The 5,883-nt window shown below is 34.2% G+C and overlaps 1 long non-coding RNA gene across 2 annotated transcripts; it reads left to right on the forward strand.

Annotated features, from left to right (window-relative positions):
* Positions 1–523: 523 nt before the first annotated feature.
* Positions 524–5,584, forward strand: LOC110708143. Of its 2 annotated transcripts, XR_002508647.1 has the most exons (3): positions 524–1,953; positions 2,057–2,166; positions 2,560–5,584. It is a non-coding gene; the product is annotated as an uncharacterized LOC110708143 (long non-coding RNA). The 2 variants fall into 2 exon arrangements; XR_002508646.1 differs by having other exon boundaries at positions 537–1,953; positions 2,057–5,584.
* The last annotated feature ends 299 nt before the right edge of the window (positions 5,585–5,883 follow it).

The following is a 5,883-nucleotide window of genomic DNA, read 5'->3' on the forward strand; positions in this document are numbered from 1 at the left end:
TGAAAGATTTTTTTTTATTGTCAGAGAATTATAATAATACAATGACAATAATAAATAGTTTTGAATAATTTTTGCTTTTATTTTTAATATGTATTTATATATTTATGTGCATAGATAGAACATGATTAGTTTATAGCTTAGATGGTAATAAGTTGGTCCTCATTCTATGAGATCTTGTGTTCAAACCTCATTTTATGCATTTTTGGTTAACCATGACATGAAACAAAATATGCTAGAGGTACACGTGGCATAATGAATGATGATGTGGCGTTAAGCCAGTGCAAGAATGAGATACACGTGGCACATTGACATTTTCGGGAACACTTTTTAATATGCAAAGTATAGATATATATAGATGTACTTCCTAAACTTTTCCTTAATTCCCGTGAATTTTCATCAAAAGTGACAAACATTCGGGAACAGAGGGAGTAACATGCTATTAACTAATGGTCCCAACAAAACCCCTTACTCTCTTCAGTCTCATCAATTTATACAGTTATACGACAGACTTGGCAAACGGGTCATTCGGGTCGAGTCATTTTGGGTCAGCAAATATTCGGGTCGGGTCAATTCGGGCTTCAGGTCAAATTCGAGTCAGCACTTCGGGTTAAGTTTGGGTCAGGTCAATTTCGGGTTGGGTCAGTTTGGGTCCAGTCAATTTTTAGGACCATTTTTCGAGTCAATTTCGGGTTGAGTCAATTCGGGTCATGTTAATTCGAGTCAGGTCAAGTTTGGGTTGGGTCACCAAAATAAATTCACTTAAAAAAATTGTTGGAAAAATAAAGTAAAATCGCTAAGAAAATAAAAAAATTGTGAGTAACTATTACTTAGGAAAGAAAGAAGCCCTAAAACAAGTAATTCACCAGTTCACCCTATTCACTTCAGGAATTGGGTCGGTCGATTCGGCTTTAAATCGGGTCGGGTTACTTCGGAGTTCGGGCCAATTTCGGGCATCAGGTCAACTCCATTTCGAGTCGGGTCAGGTTAGTTCGGGTTCGAGTCATTTTCGGGTCAATGGTTTCGGGTCACGGGTCAGGTCATTTGGGTCGGGTCAAGATTGCCAGGTTTTTATACTCCACTACCTATTATTTTTATAAATTCAACTAACCTTCCTAAAAATACGTAAAGGTCAAAACGTTTTATTTGTTTAAATACGGAGGGAGTATAAAACTAGGGTGCATTCAAATTAATGTAAATATAAGATTTTTAATCGAAAGATTTAATTTCGAAAAAGACTTTTAAGATGAATCAGAATAAATAAAAATAAAAATAAAAATAAAAGTTCATTTTAGAAAAAAGATATTAAAAACAAACAAACAAAAAAAATCCTAAGTTGAAATATACTTTTTCTTCACAAATCAACCTTTTATCTTTTTCAATCCTAATCATCCAAATAGTTAGTCATACTTTTTGACAACCTTAAACACATTTGGTACACTTATTTTATCTTATATGGAAATAAAGTGCATTGAATAGACCCTTAACTATACTAAATCTATTTGAATTTAGGCATTCAATTTTGACACTGCTACTAAGTTCCTTCATGTGCCATGCATCATTAAATTATCCACATAATTGGGCTATGTTATCCTCACCCGAAGGTTATAAGCTAATACGTCGTACAAAAATTCTTGGGTGAATCTGGTCCACAATTTATTGTGGACCTTATGGTCTCACGTGCAAATGTTAGAATCAAATAGCCCACACGAGTTTACCCCGTCCAATTCTAACAAAATCCACCCAGTTTACCTTCATTTACAAAAAAAAAAAAAAAAAAAAAAAAAATACAAAAAAAAAAAACAAAAAAAAACCTAACTACACTCTCTCTCCTCTGCGAAAACATCATCGACAAAATCACGATGCAAAATTCATCAATTGAAAAACGAAATTCTCATGCAATTGATCTCAACAAATCAATTTATGAATCAGAATCACACACAAATAACAATGAAGGTATCAATTATTACTCTTTATTTTGATTTAATTTTGAAAATTTGATTATGTTGATTTTGTTCTATTCATTATATTTTTGGATATGTGCAAATTCCAATTCAAGATCTCGAATATGAAGGAATGAACAACATGAGGATGATAATTGTAAAGGAGATGAACAACACGAGGATAACAATCATCTTCAATTGAGTGATATTTGTACTGTAATTGATGGTAATTTCTTCTCCATTGCATTTTGTTAGTTCAATTTGATTTAGGAAGATAACCTTCAACATATTGTTTTGTGGTTTTGTGACAAGCAGAGAACATTGAGTTCTCAAAGTCACGTAGGATTTGGGGAATCATATAGTTGAAAACTTTTTAAAACTATTCCAGCCTATTAGCTCAATTGGTCGAGCATTGTGTATTTTCATTGGCACAGAAGATGTAGATTCGAATCCTACATAGGCTAACATATAGACATAGAGTGACCCTTTTTAGCAAATAGTTACCATTTCACCGTTTTTTTTTTTCCACATATTGCGACCTCTATATACATATACTTACCTTTTTGTACATATAGTGACCTCTATAGACATAGGCTGACTGCAAGGCTGCTTTGGGCAGCTTGGAGATGTCGCAACATGGCTATTTTCATAGGTAAACAACCATGTGCTGTGCTGGTTGCTGCAGGCTTCACAAAGTATGTTGAAGAGTACTGTAAGTACTCAAAACGTGTTGCTGGTACTGCTATGGCTAGTTTCCTGCTGCTGCATCGTGGTCCATCCCACCTGACCCAAGCAAACGGTGAGCTGGTTGCTGCTGCTATCAAGGGAATCCACCTGACCCAAGCAGAGATTGCAAGATATGCTCTACAGCTAGCAAGGAGACTCGGGTATAGCCATATTTGGATAGAAAGTGATGTGTAAGAGGGTTGTTCGTGCTATTAAGTCCGGAAGCAATGGAGTCACGCCTTTTCACCTAGTTATTGAAGATATAAAGAATGATAGCTTAACTTCGATGATTGCGTTTTTTCTCATGTTAGACGGGTCTGTAACACTATGTCTCATACGATTACTTGTTGAGATACTAGTAGTAACGTTGAAAGAGTCTATATTGGTATATTTTTATTGACACAGAAGATGTAGGTTCAAGTCCTACATAGGCTAATAAGATTTTGACATTTAGTGACCCTTTTTAACAAATAGGTTACTTTTTCACAGATTTTTTTCCCCGCATGTTATTACCTTTATATGACTATAGTGACTTTTTGTTTTTTACATGTAGTAACCCTTATTTGAATATAGTGATCTTTTTTTGTTTTACATGTAGTAATCCCTATTTGAATATAGTGACTTTTTTTTTTTTTTTTTTTTTTTTTTTTTTTTATTTTTTATTAACATGTAGTAACCCCTATTTGAATGTAGTGACCTTTTTTTACATGTAATAACCCCTATTTGAATTTGGTGACCTTTTGTAGTTATACTATTTTCACGCATTGTGACTCCTATTTAAATATAATCAAAGCATATTTATACATATAATGACTTTTATTTAAATATGGTCATAGCTACCCTATTTTTACATATAGTGAATCTTTTTTAAACATAATAACCCATATTTACACATGTAGTGACCCCAATTTATACATAGTCACTATTGTTATGATTACCTTTTTTTATTTTTTATTTTTTATTTTTTTGCATATAGTGATCTTTATTTAAATGAAGTCACCCTCTAAAGATAATCAACTTTTCATAGCCTATGTAGGATTCGAACCTATATCAATGTGCACTTGTACAATGCTCTACCAATAGAGCTAACAGACTTTAAACAAAACTCATACAAGCATAAACATTAAAGTAAAAACTACAACTAATCAAACTAATTAAGTAGAAATTTAACGGAGTAAGCCAACCCAACAAACACTATTGCCACTTATCATGCCCATAAAGCTTTTTTTTAGGGGAAAACATGGAAGCAATATTATTATATCAACTAGAGTCCAAATCCACGAAAGCTAGAACGCCTTGGGGAAAGAGTTTACAAAGGATTGTTCTACACCATTAGCAGGAACTAATCTAGCAGACAAGTGGATAACACATTGCCATTTTGTCTAACATGATTAATAGAAAAATACTCACATTACTGTCATTACAAGTTAGGCCACCAACGACACCAAGTAAACTTTCTGGCAGCTTTACCAAAACAGCTTTCCCTTCCAAAGAACCTTGGTACCAGTTGCAATTATTATGCCAGAACTCCACATTCATGTTGTTGAGCTCATGAGCTGAGAAGTATCGGATAGTGTCATCTTTACCATGATTGAAACAAGGGCATGCTTTGTTTAAGTACAACAGAGGGTCCTACTCATCCCACAATTGAAATCTACTACTATAGTGATGTACAAAAATCCATTTCAACTCGATTACTTCCAAAAATCATTATACAACCCAAATCACCCAAATAACTCATCATCTGACTGCGATCCAACCCAAATCTGACCAAGACATAGTGCCACCTCCAGTGCTAAATTTGCAACTCTACAACAACATATGGACGATTTCAACCAGATATTTTTTATTCACTAGTAAAATGCTCAAGATCACAACAATACTGTTTATCAAATGCTACTGTACATAAATATAATAACACAACCATCCACCAAACGTCAGCAACAATTACTCTTATTCAACCAACTAAAAGGTCTATTATGATATAAAGAGAATAGAACATACTTCGTTTTATACAATAGTGACCTATATAATGCTACATCAACCAAATATGAGATCAACGATCACCAAACTACACTCTCCAAATTTGCAAATACAAATCAGAACCATAAATAAATTAATTAAATACCTAATTGTAGCTAAGAAATAAAAATTTAAGCTGTCTGAAATTGGTTGCCTCCTCCACATGCACGTGAGAGGTAGCTGGTCCACAATAAGTTTAGATAAGATAAGGGTTGATAAGTTTAGATAAGATAAGGAATAATAAGTTCTATGAGATTATATAATACCTTTTATAAAGTCTAATAAGATAAGGTAAGGGTTGATTAACTTAGATAAGGTAAGGGTTGATTAGCTCAGATTAGATAAGGACTAATAATTTCAAATAAGATAAGTGCAACTAAGGTAGAGAAAAATACTATTTTATATGATTCCTAAACAAAATCATTTTTAATCTTCATGTATAGTCTTTTGATGAAGCTTCTACTTTGGACCTTCATACTTCTTTAGTTCTCTTTTATGGTGCTCCTCCATGGAACTGAAAGCTGAGTTCCCATGCTGTTTGCTATATCAAGGCTTCTTCAAGTCTTTTATGATCCAATCCTTCTCTTAGCCGTGCTTTGGGCCTATAGTTAAGGAGTGCTGTACCACATCGAAAAGAAGCGACGAGGGCAAGACAACTTCAGGAAATAAAATGCAAGAGATTAGACTATACAAATCATACCTTTCTCGGCCTTTTGGCTAAGATCAAGTGTAGTATCTGTTCTTATCAGTTTAATATCTGATATGTGGGTCAATGACCCACAACGATATTAAATTTATTTTTTAAGGGGGAAGATCCACCACAGTGGCTTGCTACTGGGATCTTCAAGCGTCGCCCATGCGTTGCACTACTGCACGGGCCTGGCACACCCCACCAATATTTAATTCAAAAGTTACCCATCTGCCTTAATTATAACAAAGGGATATTGAATTCAAAATTCTTCCTCAATGCAGTAGCTTGCTAATGGGATACTTATGCGTTGCGCTACTGTATGAACATCGTGCACCCACCAGTTCAGTCTTCAAAATGTACTTTTTATGTAGGAAAAAAGTGATGGGATGTAATAAGCAATCAAGTCTAGTAGAAGGTAGACAGTTGAGCAAACTAAGTCCAGTAGAAGGATCATGTCCCTTGATTTAAGTTAGGATGATAATCTAAAGCACGTCTAGCTTTTTG

The sequence above is a fragment of the Chenopodium quinoa genome, unplaced genomic scaffold, assembly GCF_001683475.1.
Source record: "Chenopodium quinoa cultivar QQ74 unplaced genomic scaffold, ASM168347v1, whole genome shotgun sequence".
NCBI lineage: Eukaryota > Viridiplantae > Streptophyta > Magnoliopsida > Caryophyllales > Amaranthaceae > Chenopodium > Chenopodium quinoa.